The sequence below is a fragment of the Mesocricetus auratus genome, unplaced genomic scaffold (genome assembly GCF_017639785.1).
Source record: "Mesocricetus auratus isolate SY011 unplaced genomic scaffold, BCM_Maur_2.0 Super-Scaffold_100019, whole genome shotgun sequence".
NCBI classification, from domain to species: domain Eukaryota; kingdom Metazoa; phylum Chordata; class Mammalia; order Rodentia; family Cricetidae; genus Mesocricetus; species Mesocricetus auratus.
The window spans coordinates 4,454,351-4,479,662 of record NW_024429200.1 but is presented as its reverse complement, the minus strand read 5'-3'; the positions used below and the strand labels follow the sequence as shown (position 1 = coordinate 4,479,662).

The following is a 25,312-nucleotide window of genomic DNA, read 5'->3' as shown; positions in this document are numbered from 1 at the left end:
GAGATCAGTTTGGATCCACCTCTCACAGGACTCCAGAAAAGTAACTCAACAAACCTGTTTTCTTACTTGCCTATCCTTTGGGGGACAGGACCTCTTCCCCTTTCCCTGATTTTGGAACACCCTTGCCCTAGCCCCCAGGACCTTGGACCTGGAAGTTTCAAATGTACACCTAAGAAAATAAAATCCCCCCCCAAAGGTCCTTAACTTTATTTCTTGCCCTCAATAAACATCAGATTTCCAGTCAAATAAAGGCTAAAGACTATGCCAACTCCTGCCTCCAAGTCCCCAGATGGTTTTCTAGAACCTGGACAGTGAATAAAGCAGCTCGCTCTTCCTAGACTAGGTCAGCATTCCAGCCTTTTTGGTCCCCAGCAATGTCCTAATGTCAGCAGGAAGTAGTCATAGACGATTACGTCACCCCTTGTCACTCATTCAACAGAAGGGTTGGGATGTTTAAGTTCCAAACCCAGGACATATAACTAAAGATCCTGTCAGTCCTGAAGATTGATTAAGTTGTGAAGGAAGACTCTCCTCCCTCTCAACTTTTGGCTGATCTCTCTCTCTCTCCACACACAGGTACTGCTATCTTTAGTATCAGTACGTGCTACTCAGGAATAATTCTGGACTTATGTCCCAGAGCCGGTTTCTGTTGAATCATGGTTCTAAGTTTGTTTAATTTTGTTTTAACAAATACTCCTTCTGATGTAGACTTGAAAGTTAGCCTCTGGTGACCCATGTAATAAAAAACTATATAGCTATATAAGTAAAATAAATAGATTTTCTTTTCTTTTTTCTTCTTTTTTTTTGTGGCAGTCTGGACTGTCCACATTTAATTATTTTTGGTTTTGCTTACTGATAGTCCTACATTAAAATCATGGTTGTATTAATTTTATTTATTTTTAGACTTATTTTAACTGCCTCCAAAGGAATACTTGAGAGACTTAATTCCTTTTTACCATGGCATTGCACAATAACCTTTTTCTAAAACATGGTTTTGAGGTACCTGATAACTTAGACTATATATGGAGCTGTTAAAGACAGCAATGCTGTATTATAGTTGTGTATATTCATGAACAGTATGTCTTAGGTCCCAGGTAAACATGTCCTTATATAAGGGGATAAATACCTGCTTTCCAAAATTTTCACCCTGTGGCTTGGGATTTTGAGGAAGTGATCATGGTGGCTAATGATTCTAAGCTGAGTGGGGAAGGCAGGGATGTTTTTGTTCATCATAAGAGTTCTGGTCTCCTAAACTATACAGGACATGAAGATGCTTCTTGGCTGATATCACTCTTGAGTCTGGATGTGCCTCTCTTATAGGACATTGGTGGCTGACTCACTTAGAGGAAAGGAAGATGGTAAATGGGACCTTTGGTTTTTTTCTTTTGTCTAAGGGGCTGATGAAACCCTGCCCATTCAATTGGCTAGTACTAAAGAGAGATCACCATAACAACTTCCTGATTGCTTGCCCCAGGGAAAATAGAACCGTTCATGGGAGTCTATTGGTCCTGTTTACAAGGTACCCAAGTTGGTTGGTTTCCTTGTGGGTTTTTTTTTTCTGAAAAAGGTGTTGTTTATTCCCCTAAGGGCATCCAAGGCAAAATTTATGACTAGTCTGTTCTAGTCCCACTCATGATTATACACAATATCTGACTGGCAATAAACAAGGATATCCTCTGTGGAATAAATAATTTTTAGTAGCAGGAGAAACTTACTCGTTGCTTTTCGCCAGGATGGGTTGTCCCTATGTTTTTGACCAAACCATTACTTCATCCTGTTCTTCAAAGACATTTATACAAGTTATTTGTGGCTACCAACTATGCTTCTATTCAAAGGCCCCTGCAATCCTCCACAGTCATAAGTGGCCTTCAGGCCTGTGTTACTGATACTTTTTGCTATGCTGACATGTGGAGATTCTTGTGTGTGAAATCAAATTCTACTTGTTAAGAATATGGCATGGTGGGAATATGGCAGGAGGTGGGACCCAGGTAGGTCCCGTGATATGTCCCGTGGCAGTGAGAGACAGGGACCTGTAGCCATGACTTATGTGGAGAGTTTATTGATGAAGAGGTAAGAAGATAAGGGAAGTAAAGAGAGAAGAGGTAAAGAAGGACAGAGAGACAGAGACAGAGGGGGACAGAGAGAGCTGCCTCATTAGAGTAATGTCAGAAGGAGAGAGAGAGAGGGGAGTAGAAGTGGATGGAGTTTTCCGCTTTAAAGAATGAGTGCTATGTCAAAGGGCAGGGCCAGGTTTGCCTGGATTATTATACTACCTACTATATTTCCTGCATTAATTGTGTTATTACTAACTGTATTGATCATGTTTTTTTATGTTAAAAAGGTAAGGAGTTAGGCATGGCAGGTTAGGGAATGAGGGCATCAAGTTCTCAAGACTACTTCCTGCTGACCTGGGGGGAGTTGACCATCTTTGGGGGATCTGAGAAAGCTGGGGTGCTGCCACATCCTGGGATAGCTGGTTGTTTCATTGCAGTCCAGGCTCTATGGAACTCTCTGGCACTTCTTGGATCTGGCAAGATGTTGGCAGAGCAGAGGACAAGGTTAGGTTTAGGAAAAAAATTTCTTAGGTCCTGGTAATTGAGGGAAGAGGATTGTAAGATGAGGGAGGAGTTCCCGAGGGGTCCCAAGATGAGGGAACGAAGTCCCAGAACCAGGGAAAGGTCGAATGATATTTATCTAGAGTGAATCTGATCTGTTTGGGTGGATCCAATTTGGCTCCCCGGAATTTACGAGAATTCTTTGTGAGTTTGTGAAAAGATAAATTTTAGACACACTAGCATTTCTACTGTTTATAATCTGTACTGAAATTTGTATTGTAGAAATGGCAGTATATTTATGTCACAAGCAGATTTTTAGCACAACGAGAAGCACCTTAATCTATAATATGTTGTTTAGTGCCCTGTCAGAGTTGGATTAATAGCTTATCAGAACTTTATTGATTAATGTTAAGACTATGAACAGTAGCATAATGAGAGAGAGAAATATGACAGGGTATTTGTACACCTTAAGTCACTTTCTTATACCTTGAAACATTTCTAGATCCTCACATCTTAATCCTTCATGTCCTCACATAAACTTTACACCTTAAACAAAGGAATGATAAGAAATGATACTGAAATCTGTTTTGTGAGTTTGTCCCTTCTAAACTGGCAAATCTACCAGTTGTCAAACTGTATCAGAGTTCTTGAGAAGGATAAATTTTACTTGAATTAATGATTAGAGAATGACAGAGACTTATTAACTGACTACCTGGAACGCCATTGCCAGAGTCCTCCACAATTGTTGAGGGCAGTGGCTTTAGGCCATTTGCCTTCTGCTTCTATCTCCAGGCCTGCTAAGTTTTAAGAAGGTCCTGTGGCAGTCAGTTCCTCAGCATCCTGTTGTCCATCGTCTGAAGAGCCCTTTGCAGCAGATCAAGTAAAAGGCAGGTTTGCTAAGTGGCTAGCGATGCCACTTTCGTGAGTAGAATGTCTTTAGCGTTCACCAGTCTTTGGAGGAAATGGGGTGGTGCCACCAGTTGGCATGTTACATTTTAAACACTATGTTCTATAGATCTCTGAGCATTTAGGAGCTGTCTATTTAGTATATCTCAGCAGACAAAATTTTTCTTCAGTTACTTGTCTTAAACACAGAGGTGGCCAGGTAAGGCCTTATCCCTGTAATTAATTATATCTGTACCTAGTATGGCTACAATGACATTAGTGTAGGATCTGTCTGGAGAACTGGATCCAAGCCGAGAGGCTGTGGAGGGATGTTTTACTCAGAGTCCTCCAGCCTGAATGTAACTGGATTTAACTTAGTAGGTTAGATTTATGTCTGTGAAGGACAAAGAAGTGAAGAAAAATTCCCTTTTGTAATAGAAGCTTAATCTTAAATACCGACAACAGTGAAGGCCACGCCGCGCGGGAGGCAATTCTCTTTAGCTTATAGCCGATTTAATTTAATTTTACTTGGTTGGGTCACTCTTGTAAACAGCTTGCAGGAAGGACTGGGTGGTGTAAGTAGTTTGTTAATTTGAAATAGATCTTTATAATCTTAAATTTTTAAAATCATCTTTTAAAAATATATGCCAATATAAAAATTAAATTTTTTAATCACCGTATAAGAACATATACCAATTTAAAAAATATTTGAGACTTATTGCTTCCTTAGCAGGGAAAGAGATGTGCATGCATAGATAAAGCTAGCTTACATTTTTTTTAAACAGTAGCTACATGTACGCATACGCACAGTTGAATTTGAAAGTTGCATACATACACACAGAGTTAGAGCTAGTTCACGTTCATGCACATGTGTATTTTTTTTTTTTTTTTTTTTGGTTTTTACGAGACAGGGTTTCTCTGTATTGTTTTGGAGGCTGTCGGTCCAGGCCGGCCTCGAACTCACAGAGATCTGCCTGCCTCTGCCTCCCGAGTGCTGGGATTAAAGGTGTGCCCCACCACTGCCCGGCAACATGTGTATTTCTTAAACAGGAGCTAAGTAAATTTTAAAAGAAGGGAAAGCCAGTGTTGACCAAGACGAAAGGCCACAGAGCAGATTCGTTACAGGTGGAGAGGGCAGATCCTCTGTAGATGCCGCACCAAGTATTTTTGCATGAAACGGGTGCCCAGCTGGGCCCTGGAAAGGCACAGCAGGCATTATGCAAACAAGCCACATGCAACAGAGCCAGGGAAAGAAGAAGTTAGAGACAAAGAAGCAAAAGGCAAAAAGGTAAATGAATTATGACTGGCAGCAGGGTTTGTCGGCAGAGGCCACTGTGCAGGGAAGAACTATGTTGGGTGGGTGGGCCTGTGGCTGGATCATAAGCCTGTCTTGCCTTTAATAAAAAAAGGCTTTTAAGCATCTCTCTTGACTTCAAGCAAAATGGTGGTGATCGCATGGTTGCCTTCACATAGATGGCGGCTGCCAGGGACAGGTTATGTGTTTGCCCTTAGCCAAGAAAGGCCCCTTAAGGTTTTGGGATATACTTTGTCGACTTGTCTCCCTTGGGTGAGGCAGAGAGATCCAATGGCTATTACACCGAGGATCAAGATCCTGGCACAGGTTGCTTTTACAGCTGAAAGAAACGATGACCCAGGAATAAGAAGCCTGAAATGACGCTGGAATCATTGTTACTGCCTAAGGCTTGAAGCTGAAGGAAGAAGATACCACCCGGTGAGGGTGATGTGGGCCTCACTCCTGGGAAATTTTTTGGAGGTGACAGGCAAAAGGGGGCCAGCTGTAGCCAAATGGGCAGTTGGTCTGCTCAGGGTCCTCAGGCAGTCTGAGGCTGGACCTCAGTTGAGTCCCAAGGCGGACAAGAGACAGAGACCTGTAGACATGACTTATGTGGACAGTTTATTGGGAGGAAGGTAAGAAAACAAGGGAAGGAGAGAGAGAAGAGATAAAGACAGGAAGACAGGCATGGAGACAGATGGGGACAGAGAGAGCTGTCTCCTCAGAGAAATGACGGAAGAGACAGAGGGAAGTGGAAGTGGGTGGAAGTTTGCCTGGATCATTATACTACTTATGATATTTCCTGTATTAATTGTGTTATCACCAACTGTACTGATCACACTTGCACTCCAGGTAATTTCCTGATTGTCAGACAACATCCTTTTGTTTTGCTGCCTGTAAACTTATCTTTGCCTTAGTTTGATGATCATAGTATTTATGCCTTGGACACTGTTCCTCAAGCTCTGATTTGGGGCATTACTGCCCTAATATTTCTCGTGGCTTCTATGGCAACATCTATCACTGCTCTGGTACAGCAAGTACATACAGAGGATCATGTTAATAATTTGTACAAAAAATTGTTACACTTGTTACACTGGCACTTGTTACACAAGAAAGTATAGATAAAGGGTTATTGGATAGGGTTAACAGTTTAGAGGAGGCTATATTATACATGGGCACTCCAAATTCAGATACAAAAGTCAGACTCAGTCTCTTCTCATGCAGCATATAAATGGATTTATATTACTCCTTTGCCTTATAATGACACAGATTTTACTTGGAAGCACATTCAGGCACATGTTAAGGGAATTTGGAAAATTCTGATTTAAATATTAATATTCATGATTAAATCAAAACTATTTCTACTGTTTCATATGCTCACTTACAAATGTTTTCTCCAGAAGGGATTGCTGCCTTTTTCTTTTCTTTAGGCTGGTCAGTTTCTGCTGGCGATTTTGGGTATTTTATTGTTAATATGGGCATTGCAGTGGGGTTGTTTTTGATGCGGGTCATTCTTTTTCTGGTCATCACCAAATGTTTGCATTCCATGACCAGTGGCCTTTGTCCCCCTCATTATTTTAAAAATTAAAAAAGTAGGAGATGTCAGAAGCCACGTCCCAGACTGGCATATGAATACCTGTCCAACGAATTTCCTAGGGGCGGGGCATCCATGGAAACTGAGTCTCACTTGGCGGGGACCAGTAGTCCATGGGACAGCACAGGAATTTGCAAAAGTTGTGCAGCCTGTAGGCTCTTTTCTCCCTCGTTATATTGCTGATTCTTTGGGTGGCTTTTAGTCTTACTTTGTCAGTCACACACATGCATCAGCTGTAATTTCCCCTGGAAATTCTGTTCTGTCTCGAATATTTTCCCCCTAAGATTCAGCTGGGGGATAATGCTTCTCAAGTCTCTTATCCGGAATTACTGACTACAACTCCTATTCCTGGGAACTTTTTCTGACTGAATAGAGGTAGTTAGGTACATATGAGAAGACAACACTTGGAATGTTAGCCACGTCTCACAGTTCTGGAAAGGAGAGTAAGGCATGCATACGCAGAATAGGGAGAAGACCTCAGGAGTACATAGTGCTGACTGCTGAAAGCAAGTTCCCTGGACACCAAGCATAATCAATGAAAGGATCTAGTATGGTCCCACGGGGAGAAATGCAATGTAAAAAAATCCATCTTCATGATATACAGGAGCTTATATTAGTGAAAGAAGTATGGCATAGGCGGGACAGAAAAGGGGTGCCTTACCAAAGTCTGTCTTTTACGGAGAGATTGAGACAAGGGTCCCCTTATAAAAAAGGGGAACTGTGTGAAAGCATATCTTGCAGACATAAAAGAATTGCTTGGGTCTGAATATTTCCGTCCTTAAAGCATTGTGCTCATGTCTATTAGTTTTTAACTTTGCAACCACAGGTAGCTGCCAGTTGATCTAAGTGAGGCTAGAACAGGATGTGCCTGGTCCGATATTTAGTTAAATGTGCAAACATGCTGAATCCTGTGTCTGGAATAAGGTTATGTAGGGGGTGGGAAAGTATATCTGGGGAAGCATAAAGGGGAACAATGGAGGATTTTTATAATGATTATGATCTATTTCTTAAACTATGATATATTTCTTAAAAGTCAAAAATAGGAGCCAATAAATAAAGTTGTTCATGTAAGCCTCATAGGAAAAAACCTGCTAAAGTATAAATAAATAAGGATGACTCAAGCTATTCGGACCACTTGACTGCAATCTACTTCATGGTCAGCATTTTCCTTGGACTGAATGGAAGGAAAATTTTCCTTCTCCATCTCAGGACTTGAACCAGAGCCAAGGCTGGACTCCAGTGGATTTCTGTGTTCTGGAGTTTGGCTGAGCTCAGTGGTAGTGAAGCAGGAGAGAGTGGGTGTGCTTTAGGGCGAAGGTTCTCGACACAGGTGTGCGTGACTCAGAACTTACGGTATTGGATGTTCATGGTCATATGGAGCTCTCGCTGAATCGGTAGCCCTCTGCTCCAGGTCCTTCCTTGCCTCACAAACTCGAAGGACGAACTATGGATGGCAATCACAGTGAGGTCTAAAAGGAGTTTACGTTGTAGAGCAAACATTTTAAAGAATGATTTAAGGATTGCAGAAAGAAAGCAGAGGCTCATCCAGAAGGCAAGAGAAACCCCTAGAAGGCCCCAAGAGAGGGCAAAACATGTTGAACTGTTCATCTAGGGACCTTTCTAGGATTTATGGTTGAAACTAGACAACACTGGGGTAAATTTTATAGAGACTGGTTAGTTTTCTAAGAAGATCGCAAGTCAAGCCAATGTAGGGTCCACCAGCTCCTGGCAGGTCCCCTGGTCCAGCCAAGGACATGGTAAGATCTGTTCACACAGAGCTTTTTAGTTATATTGAACTTATGCTATGACCTGATCTAAGTAACTCTATATTGTCTAAAACAGTGAGGTTTTTATTTTCAAGTTGTGTCTTTCCCTAGGAGACTCCAGTTTACCAGCAGCTTTTGAGTCTATTCTGAGGGAGAAGGATGACAACAGCCTTTGGGGGGGGGGACCCAGCAATTGTACCATCTGACAGGCACCACCCATGCAGCAGGGGCTGATAAATGACTTATTCCTAGGAAGACAAAGGGAGCCACCCTGTAAGTTTATTGGGGGAGACAACACGCCCATGGTTGTATTAAAATCTTACCAGAGAAACAAGACCCCAAGGATTTATCAGACACCTCCCTTGCCTGGGCCGTGTAAAGAGATAGACACTGGGACGGTGTGACCTCACACCAACTTATCATCTGATACCTGGCATGTGTGCCAAGGACCGAGGACTCCCCAGCTAACGTGGTCCCCCACACTTGACACAGCCTAGTCCACTGTTTATTATCCCATCTGGAACCTGGACCTTATCTGTTTTCTGCTCTGGACACCTCCTAGCCTTGAAACCTGCAGCCTTGTTCTGAAGGCTGACTGACCCTTGCCACTCAACTCCCTTGCAACACTGGTCTGGCTCCTTATCTTATCTACACAGGCCTTTTCTCAAGCCCCTCCTGAAGCCTCTTGAATTCTGCTACAGCTGCTTTCACGTAGATTCATTCTGTAGCCTATCTATAGATAAGACTTGCCACGCACTGTGGCCATGAGTGCTGATATTAGTAAGTAAGATTGGAATGAAAGAACTTGCTTTGCCTCAGTCAAGTCACCAAGGTAGGTGTATTTGGGTTTTTTGTTTGTTTTTTTGTTTTGTTTTTTGACAAATTTCTGTCATTAAACCGCTCAGCCTTGTGAATTTGCTATTTTTCAGTAGATTCTGACCTTGTGGAGAGGCACAAGCACGTTTGCCTGTTTCCAGCAGAAAGTGCTCATGAAAATTGATGTGTGGGGGGTCAGGCTTTGAGACCCCAGCTCATCTCTGACTTGCTTTGCTGGCTTCTGGCCTTGACCGTCTTGCTAGCCATTAACCCCAGCTGATGTTGCTGCTGTGGTCCTTGGAAGTGTCTTGCTGGATGCTAATCAAACTGTGCCCAGTATAGGTTTATCATCGAGCTAACTACCCCCACCCCATCAAGATACAGCTGCTCTCATTCTCTGTTGCTTTTGTGTTTAACTCCATGTCTATAGGAGTCTGGGATTATCTGTTCCCTGAGCTAGATGGAGGAGTTTTGGAAGCGTCTTTACTTACAGTTTAGACTCTTATGGTTAGATGAATTAGAAGCAAAGATATATGAAAGAGGACAGTGCTTTGCCTATGTTCTTCAGGGTTGGGATTCACGGAACTCAGCCATCCTGCCAACACTGGTTCCAAGCTCTGCCCTTCCTGTTACCTAGTCAGCTAGCATGGTTAGCCCACATGCAGTTGCGAGCTCTTTTATTTTTCATATTCAATGTTTCTCACCTGCTCTTTTAACCCTAATATTCTTTGGCCTTGACCTCTATGTTTACTGTAACATTAGAGCTCTTGGTTCAATAACTAATAAATGAATGAATGGAAATAGAGAAGTGCTAATGTTGCAGTTTTGAGAGTATTTTAAAGAGGTATACAAAATCTATAAGAATATAAAAGAAGGCTTTCTAAAAATATTGGAAACAGAAAAAAATGACAGATTTTAAAAGTAGCTAGTGCCCCGCTGGCAATATAATTACAATTGGGAGATTATCTTTTCTGCCAGACAAAATCTACACATTAGTATGTAAACTCGGTGAGTAATTTTCACCAAATAGTGAAAAGCATTAAAGAATTAAATAACCCTTGAATGAGCTTCTGAAACAGGGGCCCTGAGTCCCATCGTGTGCTATTTCATTTCCAGATCTTAGAGAATCGTCCTAACAGTTTGCTGAAATTGCTGGTCTGTGTCGCTGTCTCAGTTGCATATATATTGTTTCCATCACATGGAATTCCCTTCTGCTCCTACTATGCCCAGAAGAACTGTTTTCATTTTGGCTCATCCAAACTGCATGTCTTTCTAGTGTGTACTTTAGAAGTCCCTGTTTTCTTTTTAGTTTGGTTTTACTGAGATATGGTTTGCTAAGACACTCAGCTTCACTGGGATGTGATTTGATTAGCAACCACAATATATATATATATATATATATGTATATGATGTATCTACAATCTTTGAGTGTGTGTACGTTGATTGCCATAGTCAACTGAATGAACATATCCAGCACCTTGCATAATTATATTTTCCTTTTGTGTGGTCAGAGCACTTAAGGCCTGCTTTTCTGTCATTACTAATAATCATGATTCTGCAGTGTTCAGTCCCTAGAATTTATTCACCCTGATTAAGTGAAACATACTGTCCCTGACTGACATCACTGCTTCTTCCCTATCCCTCATCCCTAGCTGACTCATTCTATTGTCTATTCAACTCTTGAAAGTTTACAACTGAGATAATTAAGGTTTTCCTTTTTGTGTGTGTGTGCTGAATCATGTCACTTAGTGCATCTCCTGGGTTTACCTATGTCATCACAATGACAAGATTTCCTTCCTTTTAAGGGCTAAAGAATATTCTATGTCTATGCTATGTTATCTTTGACTTTAAGCCTTGGGCAGGCATTTAGATAGGTTCTGTATCTTAGTTGCTGTGGATAATGTTGCAACAAACATGGAAGGGGAATGGTTTCTTTGAGATGTGGGATTTGCTTCCTTTGTGTGGATGCCCTGAAGTGAGACAACTCAGAAACAGGTAGTTTTACTGCAATGTTTTTATTGTTTATTTTATTTTTGAGATAGATTATCATACCCCTTTCCCCTTCCCTCTCCTCCCTCCAAAATCTTCCACATATCCTTCCTTGCTGTCTTTCAAGTTCATGACCTCTTTTGTCATTGATTATTGTTATGTACACATATGTTCCTGAGTCTAGCCTGCTCAGTCTATGTAATGTTACTGATATGTGTGTTTTCAGGACTGATCACTAGTACCGGATAACCAATTGGTGTGCTTTCCCTGGAAAAGATCATTTCCCCTTCTCTGAGCATCCCTTAGGTGCCTGTTGGGTATAGGGTTGTGATCTCATAGTCTTTTCCTTTCATTTTAGTATGTCTATCATTGCTGTCTTTGTTCAGCTCATTATTAAGAGACACAATCTCACAACAAACTCCCATCTTTTATGATGGTTTCTGAGCTTTAGATGTAGAAGTTGTTTTGTAGATGTGTCATCTGTGCATTTTGATTGGTTGTAGGTTTTTTTTGTAATGATCTCTGTAGCAAAGATATATATATATATATATATATATATATATATATATATATCCACAATTACTGTGGATAATGTTCATTCCCAGAAAAAAGTACAAGGAAACCTACACCATCTACAGCATATGTTATCTTTTGCTTGCCTGTGTGTTGGCTATTTTGCAATGCCAGGATCAATATGAGAACCTCATTCATTCTAGACAAATACTTTAGTACTGAATTATACCTTATCTTTGGTGTAATAGCCATTCTAATTGGTGCAAGTTGATATCTAATTTGGGTCTAGATTTACATCTCCCTGATGATCAATAATGTCAGGCATTTTGAATATTCCTGTTGGTCATTGTTTGGGGGAGGGCTCAAGGCAGGGTTCTCTGTGTAATAGTCCTGTCATGTAACTCACTATACAGACCAGCCTGGCCTCTGGCTCACAAAGATATGCCTGCTTCTGCCTCCCTGGTGCTGGGATTAAAGACGTGCAGAACTGTGCCCGGTCCTTTGTCCATGTCTTAATTGCTTATTTTTAAAACTAGACTATCTTTTATCAATTCTGACAATGCCATACATGTGCACAGTGTGTCTGGATCATATACACCCCCAGGTTCTTTCCTCTCATTCTCAGTAGGCATCCTCAACGTGTTCCCCTTCCCCTCCTCATGTCTTCTCCTGTTGTTGCTGAAACCCCGCTGAGTCTGGTTACTGCTGCCTGTTGAAACATGGTTGATCTTGTACAGGTAACCATAGACGCAGTAGTTGCATGTCATGTCCCCAAAGACTGCATTTCACATCAGTCCTCCCTATCCCCCAGCTCTGTCCCCCGAGACTTCACGCTCTAGCTGTCCCATTGAGGCTGAGCACTCAACGCTTGCTTCCTCCCAGCACTTGGAATAATTATGAATCTCCACATTAACTGCTGATGGCTGTAGAGAGAAGCTTCTCTGGCCAAGGATGACAGCAGCATGAATCCACACATAGAAACATAAGTCTGATTGTTTATCTTCTTATTGTTGAGATATGGGCCCTCTTCATATTTAATATTAGCCTCTTATAAGGTATATTGTTTACTTACATTTTCACTCTTGTTGTGGAGTATCTTTTCATGCTGTTGCTTATTTCCCTGTGGTACAAAGGTTTTATAACCTAATGCAATCTCATATATCTATTATAGTTGTTGTTGACTGTTTTGGATATAATATTTTTATTGCCCAGACCAATATCAAGAAAATTTTCTCCTATATTTTTATAGTGGTTTAATGACTTCTTTACATCTGTCTTTATTCCTTTTTGACCTGATATTTGTATATTGAATAACGGCTGAATTTCATTCTCTGTCATGCCAACATCCAGTTTTCTCAGTATCATGTTTTGAAGAAATTATACTTTCTCCATTGTATATTCTTGGCAATAGAAGGTCAGTCATTCAGTAGAGAATGCACAAATCTATTTCTGGTCGTGATAAGTCAGTGTTCCTAGGCTTTGTGGTCTATTTTGAAATCGGGTAACATGGTTCCTCTATCTTTGTGCTTGTTGCTCAAGACTTCTTCAGCTTGTTGGGGTATTTGGGGATTCCATTTAATTTTAGGAATTCTTCCTGTTTCTATAAAAAGAGCTATTGTAATTTTGATAAGGTTGGGATAATAAGGGATTTGAATAATAGCAACTCTCCAAATACATGAATACCAAATATATTTTCACTTTTTATGTTTTTATAGTTTCATAAGTCTCAGTGGACCTTCTTGGTTTAATTTATTTTAAAACTTTTTTGCATTATAACTAATCATTTTCTTAATTAAGAAATGTTTAGGAAGATCAAATCAGGGGAAGAACAGAGGAGAGCAAGAAAAGAGATACCATAATGATAGGTTTAAAGAGAAATCTGGCACTAGGGAAATGTCCAGAGATCTACATGGTTGACCCCAACTAATAAAATAAGCAACAGTCTGAGAGCCTACCTTAAAAGCCCTTCTCTGATAATGAGATTGATTACCTTAAATGCCATCCTAGAGTCTTCACCCAGTAGCTGATAGAAGCAGAAGCAGACACCCACAGCTAAATACTGGGCTGAACTCTGGAATCCAGTTGCAGAGAGAGAGGAGTGATGAGCAAATGGGTCAAGACCAGGCTGGAGAAACCCACAGAAACAGCTGACCTGAACAAGGGGGAGCTCATGGACTCCAGACTGATAGCTAGAAAACCAGTGTAGGACTGATCCAGACCCTGTGAATGAGGATGTCAGTTTGGAGATCTGACTAATCTATGGGGCCTCTGGTAGTGGGCCAGTATTTATACCTAGCATATGAATGGACTTTGGGAGCCCATTCCACAAAGAAGGATACTCTCTCATCGTAGACACATGGGGGAGGGTCTAGGCTCTGCTCCAAATGATATGACAGATTTTGAAGATGCCCCATGGAAGGCCTCACCCTCCCTGGAGAGCAGAAAGGGGATAGGATAGGGGCCAATGGGGGGCAGGGGAGGAGAGGAGGGAGAGGGAACTGGAATTGACATGTAAAAGAAGCTTGTTTCTAATTTAAATTTAAGAAGGGAAAAAAAGAAATGTTTATTGTTAGTATCTCAAAGATGCAACTATCATTTGCATGTTGCTTTGTACCCGGCAATATTAGTTCTCTGTAGTCCTTAGAGTCTTTCACAAGATCATTTTGTCTACAAAGGGACAGTTTCACTTCTCCATTCTAATTCAGAGCTTCAATGCGTATTCTTCCTGCCTAATTCTAGCTCTTGTGAAGGCTTCTAGTGCTATATTAAAAGGGAGTAGTGAGAGTATACCCATCCTGTTTGCTTTGGGACAAAGCATCCCTGGCAACATTTCCTCCTACATCCTCTTTAAAAGGTTCCTGCAGCCATAGCCAGGGTGTTCTCAATCTCTGATTTTCTTTGACAAGCTGTGAGATCATCATTTTACTCTTGGCATGAGATGCTTTAGACAGCAATGCTTGGGTCCTTGTGTGCAAATCAACTTGGGCTTTTTTTTTAATTTCCAGGAAGACTCTGACATCCTATAACATGCCTGTCCTTCGGATCAATTGACACAGTGAGAAGTGTGGGAGATAGTATGATTAGCAGCCTCTATAACAACCACAGGTATAGAATAAGTGCTAGAGAAATTTTCTAAAGACAAAGCAACAATTCCCTCAAGACAACAGCAGGAGTCCAAGCAAGTGAAGATAATAAATTCTATTATAGAACATAGCATGTGATAAGTCACAATAACATTGACAAACAATTTTTTACTATTGTTTCTTAGGCTTTGGTGTAGAGTAAAAGAGTTTTAATATGCAACAAAATGACCTGCAGACAAATAAGTAGTATTAGGAAGTCTGGGGACTTACCTAAATATTCTCAGGGGTCTTAATGTATCCCATCTATACTGGGGCATCTCAGTCTGAGGCATGGTTTCTTCCACTAGGTCATGGTAAACTCAAGGCCTTATGTGGCATATCTAGATCCTATCTCTGAGCCTCTCATGATGACTAGGATTTGTCTTTGGAGAAGCATAGATCTGCTCCTACAGCACCTCTACAGAACAGAAGACTTGGAGCTAAGAAGGGAGCTCAGTTCATAAAAATACTTCCCTGGTATACACAGAGTTCTGCGTCTGCATACACTGGGCATCCCTGGCACTTGGATGTTGGGTGTGGTGGGCACACCTGTCATCCCAGCACTATGGAGGTAGAGACAGGATGGTCAGAAGTTCAAGGCCATCCTCAGCTGTATAGGGAGATTGAGGTCAACCTGGACTAGAGGCCTTATCTCATAATTAATGACAGTAACAACAACACCAATAATAATAGATATTCATAGGTGATAGGGCACAATTGTTTCTTCATAGTGAAAAATATTCCTTCAAATAATAAGCAATCAGCAAAAAGAGAATGGTCTGGTAATCCTGCATACAAAAATTTTCAAGAAAATTGCATATGTTTTTCAGGAAAAGAAATGTTTTCTATTTCCCCCCAAATTAAAATTCTCCTCTACCGTGAAAACAGTCACTTCATTCTATCTGTGTGAATATGTAAAAAGTTGCTTGCATTTCAGAGATGCATGATTTATGTTTAATGAAAACACATTGGCACCTTTTACAATTTTTTTTCAAAACTCCAGACTGTTTAGTGATTCTGTTTTTTTGTGTTTTTTTTTTGTTTGGGTTGGTTTTTTATTTTTATGCAGACTTTAAAGCTAGCAAAACTAGTTTTGATTTATTTATTTTTAGTTGTATTTCTATTTTGTGTGGGCATGCATTCTTGCATGTGTATTTACAAACGCACACACCACAGCATACATGTGGAAAGTCAGAGGCTGACAGATGGAAGTTAGTTTTCTGTTTCACTATGTGGGTCCCGAGGAGCAAACTTAGGTCCTCAGGCTTGGGAGCAGGTGCCTTTACCTGCTGAGCCCTCTCACCAGCCCCCAAACTAGTCCTTAGATGGTTGGGGCTTAGTTTGTTTTAATCTGGAGAAGTTCCATCTCCAACAGAGCTACTGTTATTTAAAAAACACTAGCAATATTATTTTAAAAAGTATTTTAAGTGTGTGTTTGTGTGCACTCTCGACTCACTAGTGTTTTCTACTCCAGTGATCTCTCTGTTACTTGCTCTAACCCCACATAATCCTTCACAATGGTCCCTTTGGTCCTTGCCCACTGACGCCTTGAGAGTGCTTGCTCTCCAAATATGAGGACCCGAGTTTATACCCCAGAACCCACGTAAGGAAAATCAGACACAGTAGCACATGGCTGTAATCCCAGCATTGAGGAAGCAGAGATAGGAGAGCCCCTGCAGCTCACTGACCAGCAGGGGGCGCCAGGACCAAGGAGTCAATGTCTCAAAGGGAAGTAGACAGCCATTGAGAAGTCACGTGATGCCATCCTCTGGCACACAGGTGCGAGTGTGCTTGCATGTGCGCGAGCTCGCACACGTGGGTATTATTGCCACATATTTAAAGAGAATATTTAGCTTAATATTTGCTTTCACTAGGTGTTTTAACTGAATTTTGGAAATCCGCAGTTAAGCTACATATATTGTGTTTGCCACGGCTGAGTGATAAACACTGGCATATTAGGGATGAAGCCAATGAGTGGCCACACCCTGCTGATTCTAGGAAGTGGGTGACTTGTTCCAGATGCTGTATGGAGGTGCAATGATGCTCAGAGAAAGTGGCCCCCAAAGGGGGTGGCATTAATAGGAGGTGTGGGCTTGTTGGAGAAAGTATGTCACCGTAGGGGCAGGCTTTGAGGTCTCTTTTTCTCAAGCTTCTCTCAGTGTGACATGTAACAGGAAAAATAAAGACCCAGAGACTGGCTCAAGTTTCAGGGTGAAGAGCAGAAAATCAAAGCAGCCAAGCCCGCAGATCTTACCTCTACCCAGCTGACATGGCTGCCTGTCTCCACACATGCTCAGAGGCAAAAGGCTCTCGGCTCCTCTTCTCCTTACACTCCTTTCTCTCCGGTCTCCACCTCCCTAGTGCTGGGGCTGAAGGCCTGTGATCCCTAGAGCCGAGATCACCTTCATGTAAACTGTTTCTTTTAGGACTGGATCAGTTTCGTGTAGTCCTTGAACTAGCAGAGATCTGTCTACCTCTTAATCCTGAAACTGCGAGCCACCCTCAGTTAAATGTTTTCTTTCTAAGAGTTGCCGTGGTCCTAGTGTCTCTTCGCAGCAATAGTAAACCCTAACTAGACACCAAGCTATTTTCCAATGATACTTTTACCCAACTTTTATATTTAAGGAAATTTTCTGAAAAAAAATTAGAAATCCAACTATTCTCGATAGCTTTTGTGTAAAGAGAAGCCTTCCCGCCAGCCTGGTTCCAGAGCCGGATCAGTCCCAAATAAACACACAGGAGGCTATATTAATTATGAAGCTGTTGGCCTTGCTTGTTTCTTACTGGATACCTCTGACTTAAGTATTTACCCTATAATTGTTAATCTAAGTATTTCTCTTACCGGACAAATTTCCAGGCTTCCTACCCCATGGCGGTTACATCTTGACTTCCTGTGTTTCTTCCTCCCAGAGTCCTCCTGGACTTCTAGTCCCACCTATCTTGGTTCCCTATTGGCCAACAGTGCTTTATTGACATATACACAGGACTTCCCCCATCACTTTTGGATAAAAATGTCTTAACTATTTGACAGATTGCAGCAAAATGAAATTGCATTAATCACCAGTCAAGACAATGCCCCCAGAGACACGCCCACAGGCCAGTCTGAGGGGGGCAATTCTTCAGCTGAGGATCTCCCTTCTCAGATGTTTCAAGTTTGGCAACTGAGTGGTTAACACCTGAAGTAGTGTACTTTTCCTTCCCTCAACCCCTCCCTCCCAGCAGGTGCTACAGAGGCACCACAAGGCATAACTTGTCTTTATTTTCTTTTCTGTCTTCTCCAGACACTGGATTTAGGCGTGGTTTGTCTCTTCCTTCTTTCCATCTTCCTCCTCCAGGCAGCTGCTGAGGTTTACAGCTTGCCCTCCTTGTGGGTTGTTTGGTTTGGTTTAAACTCTAGTAAAATTGTCTTCAAGATTTCTTCTGAGTCCATTCTTAAGCTCTTTTATTAAAGAGACTAAGAACCCTAAAAAGGGACACTGATAATTAACAGTCAGTAAACGTAACAGCATAATTTTAGGAGTAATACTTGTTGTTTCCCTAAAGTCTCAACTTGATGGGTTAAAGTTCTGATGCCTCTCCAAGTTATCAGCTTATTCCCTATCTTGGGACACCTCCTGCTTTCAGATGTTTCTATTGTCCGGTGGTCTCTGGATGGCCTGTCAAATCAGGAGCCATCTGGGACTTCATTTATTTTCTGGAAAGACAGAAGCATAACCTTGCTCCAATGTTAATAACAGATCTTTTTCATTGATTAGTTTCTGCATTGTTTCATTTAACATATTCCTTAGGGTCTATCTCTAGGGAAAAATGCTTTGGGGTACCAGAAAAAGCATTATCCTTTAAAGTGATTTTTGTTAGTTTATTTCGTTTTTTGAGGCAGGGTTTCTCTGTGTAACCCTAGCTGTCCTGGAACTGGCGTTGTAGACCAGGCTGGTCTCAGACTCAGAGATGCCTCCTGCCTGCTGCCCTCTCCCCGCTATCCCCTGCCCCCTCCCCTCTGCCTCCTGTCTCCCCCTGCCCCCTGCCTCCTGCCTCCCCAGTGCTGGGATTAAAGGTGTGTACCACCACTGCCCAGCAAATAAACATTTATTTTGTTTAGTTTTATTTTTTCATTTAAAGTCAGAATAGCTAAATAGTATTTGAGGATTTAGGTAGGTACACATATCTCCTTTAATTTATTTAAATTTTAATTTGCCAATTAAGTATTTGATGGTGGCATTCCATAATAGCTTGACCCTGTGGATAATACGGGATTTTAGTAACATGGATAATATTAAAATTCCTCAAATTCAGTGACAGCAGGGGGTGTCTCTGACTCCGTTGCTTGCTCTTGGGACCTGTTCCTCCTCTCAGGTTGTCTCATCCAGCCTTAACGGAAGAAGTCTTACTGCAACTTGATATACCATGGCTAGTTGATATCCATGGGAGGTTCTCCCATGTCTGAAGAGAGACAGAGGAGGGAGAGTGGAGGGGGGAGGAACTGTGAGAAAAGGAGGGAGGGAAAACCTTGATTGGGATGTAAAAACAAGCAAAATTTCCTCAAATCATTTGCTAACATATACAGGACCACCGTTGCTACTGTGTAGTGTTAATGGTCCTTACAAGGAGATGTATAAAAAGCTATTTGACAAGGTTGGATTTCAGATATGATATGATGGCATCTCTCTAGAGCTCCATGCCACGTCTGGGGCAGCGTTCTGCAGCTGACTCATTGAGGAGAGGCGTTGTGCACAGATCGCTACGCACCTGACAGCAGAGAGAGCCCCAGACACAGGCAGCTAGAGCTTCATATGACGTGTTGATGTCCATTTAGAACAAATTATGTACTAGAAGTTCAGAATGCTGCATAATAATGTCTTTATATTTTGTAAAATAATGTCTTTAGTAGAGGATAACTTCTCATGGACCTCTTCTATCTCCCTTGCTGGAGTTTGATTTTTTTTTTTTATCAAACCAAGGGGAAGCATAAAACAAACACAACCCCTATACCTATTCAATTAATAGTGGCATTAACCTCTAAAATTTGTAACTTAGGACTTTTAACTCGAGATTTGGCATCTTTAAAATTTAGGACAATTTTAATTATGAGTTAAAAGACTTTCCTACTAGGTAACAGGATACTTAGAAGTACCTGAGAAATAATCACCAAAAATCCTGAAGGAGGAAACAATTGGATTTTCCCATGCAAGCATGAAAGTATGTATCCATTGAATACTGTACATGAAACAGAATTGTGAGCCTCAAAGCATGACAGTCCATGGAGGAAGAACTTGTTGGGAGGCTTTAGATTTTACCACATTCTGCAGACAGCGTGATGTCTCAGATTCTCAGACTGGACCAAAAATAATATTAGGTAAAATTTTGCAAATTATCTGATTTTCACTGATTGGACTTTTGGTTTAATTCTTTTTGTCCTCCAAAGGAATTTAAGGAACATGCAATTATGTTTGCAGTTACTATTCACCATATTTCCAGAAGAAATATTTTGAAGCTTCTTTGATTTTAATTTGCTCCTATATTCCTTTTTAATCCACCTCAAACCTGTCTTCATTGTTATCTTTAAGACTTTCCTGATGTTGTACAAAATACACATCCAGAAAATGAAGTTCCAGTAATAAAAGCAAGATAAAATTTCCTGTTTTGCTAATGCCACTGTTAAACTGATGGAGCTTCAGCTAAATCACTGCAGGAAGTATAATCCAAGTGGCTCAGGAAGCCTTTTTTAGCAAACATTTTAAATGTCATATTTTGCTGATCTCTGAGGAGTTTGAGGACCGTCTACAAGTATACATGATTTTTAAACCAACTTTGTTTTCTGTTACTTGATTTTTGTCTTAACCTTGACAGTATGTAGAGGACAAAACTGTCTTTGTAAATAAATTAAAGTTTTACTAAGCACAACTACAAGCTTGGTTCTGAACACATTGAAGAATTTGATCATTTGTAAGGCAATTGACTATTAACTTGCATGTCTTACCTTTAATACTTTCCAAGTTAATAACTTTTATAAGATTGGGATTTTACAGTTTTATTCCTGTTAAAGTTTGAGCCTTAAATTTTTTAATTGAAATCTCTTAGCATCAAAATAAAATTTTAAATTATAAATACAGACACAAAGACTAAGAGGTTACACATATATCTTCAGTTTTTACTAGCCTGAATAGACCTTAGGAATTTACAGACCTTACTCATCAGATTTACCTTATTTATTAAATACATGCTGTATCCTATTTCAGGTTTTGTAGAAACCTGGGCTTGAACACAGCAAGACTTAAGTGGTTAGAACATATCTCTAAGTCAGTTTTTGTTAACATGCATATATTTTTATAATTTTAGGAATTTCTTATCATATAAAAATCCATACTAATCCAAAGTATCTTGAGCCCTGTTCCTGTCTGTCTCTGGTTCTACAATCAGGATCAAAGGTGGCTAAAAAATCTAAATGACCTTTATACCCAGGGGCTGCCCAAGCTCTCACAACCAGGACTGGAGATACCTAATAATCTAAATGATCTTTACATTATCTGTATTTCCAGGGGCTCCTCCCTCCCCCGAAGCTCCCATAACCAGGACCAGAAGTGGCTAATAACCCAAATGGTTTCTACAATCTGTGTAACCAATATCTGCCTTCCCTCGGCCTTAAGCTAATACAGGTAGCCTATCTGTAGAGCCCATCTTCTTGGAAGAAATGACATGTACCCTGGGTCACGTTTTGATGGAATCACCCTTTCTTGTGCACCAGGGATTGTATTCCATTAGGGAAACTTTTTTTTCTCCTAAATTATACTGTGTTTGAATTTGTCCGGAATAAACTGCCACCATCAAACTTCTGCCACCATCAAATTTCCCAAGTCTCATAAAGGTTGACGAAATCAATCTGAACTGAGCTTTCATTGTCAACCCTTGGTGGTTTGCTTCCCTGCCTGGACATCTGCAGGATCCCCCTCAACAGACAATAAATAATCAGTGTGGTGAAAACTTGACCCACAGGGAGGGGCACTAGTAGGAGGTGGGGCCTTGTTGGAGTGGGCGTGGCTTTGTTGGAGGACGTGAGTCACTAGTGGGCGGACTTTGTGGGGAGGTTGTCTCAGAAACTCCAGCCAGTTCTCTGCCTGCTAATGCAGATGTAGACCTCTCAGCTCCTTCGTTCCACTGCGTCTGCCTGCCCGCTGCCCTGCTTTCCACCATAACAGCGATGGACCGAGCCTCTGAAAGTGTAAACCAGCCCTGATTACAGGTCTTCCCTTATAAGAGTCTCCATGGTCATGGTGCCTCTCCAGGGCATTAAAACTCTAATGCAGTCTGTAAAGACTCCTCCTCCTCTTCCTCATCCTGTCGGTCCTTCCAGCCCAGAGACAGCAGAATGGCAACACCTGAGTTCCAAGAAATGGCAGGGCCTTATTGTGAGCTCGCTTGGCAACTCTGGGCCTTTGTTTGCCTGTTTTATCTCTGCTTGGTTTTGGTTTTCCCTCACAGAGGCGATACTTCAATATCAAAGGCCCCTTCGTGGGAGAAATTAAAATAAGCCCAGCTTCTAGTACAGAAACCGTTGTAGCTAGGCTGTAAAGTACTTAAGCCGGTGCTGATACAAATCTGAGGTATCGGTCATTCGTACATGTTGGACACTCTCCTCTCCTGCTCATCAAATAAATACTTAAGTGAATGCTTAACTTTCATGGTAAATAAACTAGCAAAATTTGTAATTTTGAGCTACCATATCAGTTGAATACACTCTCATCTGCCTGTCACTACTAAGGATTTGACTCTGCTCTTTAATTGCTTCTTTCTGGAGACTTTCGTCTCTGCCTCTTCACAAAGACAAGGAATTATATATATTACAGACAATTTCCATGTGCTCCACGAAAGGATTGTACACACTCTAGGATATGCAGCCTAAGAGCCTAAACTGGCTGTAATCAATCAGCTCTTTTTCTTTCTTTCTTTCTTTCTTTCTTTCTTTCTTTCTTTCTTTCTTTCTTTCTTCTTTCCTTCTTTCTTTTGAGACAGGGTTTCTCCTGGAAATAGCTCTTGTAGACCAGGCTGGTCTCAAACTCGCAGAGATCTGCCTGCCTCTGCCTCCTGAGTGCTGCCATTAAAGGTGCCACCACTGCCCGGCATCAATCTCAGGTCTTATTAACTGTTACTCAGTCACTGATTATTTTAACTGATTCTGCTGTTTATTGAACGTCAGATGACAGTTTATTGGATGGACTAAGGAAGAATCAGTCTTCCAGTCTTTATGGGTAGCTTTGGAAACTCAGTTCCCACTCCCTCACCCAAAATGGGTATCCTGAAGGGAGATTAAGGTCCAACATTCACCTGCCTCATATACAAATCAGCAGATGAAGGATAGAGAGGCCCTGGGAATAAAAACTGACCGAATAAAAACTGAGAGAACAGGAATGTGTGAATGTAAAAATGAGAGAGTGGAAGGAAACATTTGGAATGAGGTCCTTGAGGATGGACTTTAGGGAACAGAAAGTTGGAATGGATGGGACATGAATAGTTTGGGTACAGAAACGGAAAAGAGAGAAAACTGGAAAAAAAAAGACAGTGCATTCCTTCATCTCAGTTTCCTTGCTTAAAAAGTAATAAATCAATCTATTGAGCCTTGGGCAGTACATCAGTATTCATCCCGAGTATACAAATGGACTTTGGACTCCCATCCAACAATGTGAGATGCACTCTCACCCTGAACTCTTGGGGGAGGGTCTAGGCCCTGCCCTGGATGAAATGACAGACTGTGGACACCCCCATGGAGGGCCTCACCCTCCCTGGGGAAATGAGGGGATATTGGGGGAGGGTTGGAGGAGGGCACAGGACGAGGGAAGGGAAACGGAGAGGGACCTGGAACTGACTTGTGAAGCAACCTTGTTTCTAATCTAAATTTAAACCTAAAAATAAATAATAAAAAAGTAATAAATTAATCTAATCTTAGTGAACCATGAGAGTAATACTGAACTGCTGAGACCTCTGTCGCTAGAAAACACTAGCAAGGAAGACCTGCCTAATAGGGAAACCAGGAACATCTGCTGCTGTTATTGGTAAAAGGGAGCACCTATAAAACTTCTTAGTCCCACTGAGCCTTCTGTTTATTATTGTATCTTCTTTTTAGAGCAAGGAAGTTCTTAGGGGATTAACATTCCTAGTTTCCTTGGATGTGTGTGGGTGCAAGGAGCTTTGTGGTGTGCTCCCAACAGTCTGGCAAAACAAACACAGGCCTAAAGTTCTCTGTGTAGACCAGGTTAGCCTTAAACTTGAGATAACCCTCCTGCCTCTGTTTCTCTGCTGGCTGCATGATATTAATTGGTAGAGAGCCTGACACATAGGATCTGGGGATTACTGGCAAGCCCTATCTCTCACTGAGAAGTTTAGACAAGCTCTGGAATCTTGGCCAATAGAAAAGGAAGCTATCCAAGACAGATGTGGGGGCATGTGTCTGTAACACCAGCACTTAAGAAGTAGAGGCAGGAGGGGCTTAATCAGGCTGCAGAAGTATAAAAACCCCTCCTGGGAGTTTAGTTTCCATATCTGGTATCTGCTGAGATTCCCGGCAGTGATCTTATGTGATCCAGAGATGTGGGACACTGTATGAAAAGACAGAAGCTGCTGATGGAGATGTCCTTCTGTATGCTGTGAATACATGTTTTTCTTATTGGTTGATAAATAAATGCTGATTGGCCAGGAAACAAAGGCAGAGCTACTAGACTAGGAGAATACTAGGAAGAGGAAGGCAGAGAGGAGCCACCAGGGAGACACCATGGAGCTTCCAAGAGAACAAGAGGACTGGGCATCACCAGTAAGCCAAGACAAAGTGGAGATACACAGATTAATAGAAATGGCTTGATAATTAAGAGAGAGCTAGCCAAACAAGAAGCCTGAGCCATTAGTCAAACAGATTATACTTAATATAAGACCCTGTGTGTTTATTTGGGACTAAGGGATAAAGGTATTACAGAAACTTCTGTCTTCAAACTAGAAAGCATAAGTGTCCCTTCTTTGACAGTAACCCTGGCCCATGATCTCCAGCTACCTATGGGACCATATTCTCTAAGTCTGCTGAGTCCTTTCCAATGGAAAACCGGAAGCATTTCAGTCTAGTGCTCTTTTTGTGACTAAACTTGCATTGAATTTTTGACAGAGCTCATCAGCCCTCACAAAGATCTATTTTTTTTTTATCTCTAAAAGTAAGCAAAGCAAGCTAGGCGGTGGTGGCACACGCCTTTAATCCCAGCACTCGGGAGGCAGAGGCAGGCGGATCTCTGTGAGTTCGTGGCTGGGCTGGACCAACAGCCTCAAAAACAATACAGAGAAACCCTGTCTCGTAAAAACCAAAAAAAAAAAAAAGCAAAACAAAACAAACAACAACAACAACAAAACAACCCAGGACTGTGACATTCTTTGAGTTTTCATTGATTTGTAACTTTTATGCAAATATTTTTCCTTGCAAACCAGAAAGGAAAGGAGACAGAGGGGAACTTCACAAATCAAAATTCAAGTTAACCTTCTCACATGGGTTACATATAATAAAGCCTATCAATATAAGTACATACCAAGAAGTGTGTGCTTTCTCCATTTAAATGAAGCATAGCCAGCTTTCCCTGTTTACTTGTTTGCCTGTTGGTCATAGGTTTTGTTTGAATTTGCTTTGCCTTTTTGAGGCTAAATTTTGCTGTATTATCCAAGAGGACCTTGAACTTGTGGCAAGCCTTCCAAGTGATAGGACTCCCATGTTTAAATAAAAGGATTCCCTCCCAGCTCCTAAGAACTTTAGACTT

The 25,312-nt window shown here is 41.3% G+C and overlaps 1 protein-coding gene across 1 annotated transcript in view; it reads left to right on the top strand.

Annotated features, from left to right (window-relative positions):
* The first annotated feature begins 453 nt into the window (after nucleotides 1–453).
* Akr1d1 (aldo-keto reductase family 1 member D1) overlaps nucleotides 454–25,312 on the top strand; it is a 74,374-nt gene continuing 49,515 nt past the window's right edge. Inside the window, exon 1 of the mRNA XM_021234289.2 lies at nucleotides 454–576. The gene's annotated coding sequence lies outside the window, so the exon portion shown is untranslated. The remainder of the gene's footprint in view (nucleotides 577–25,312) is intronic.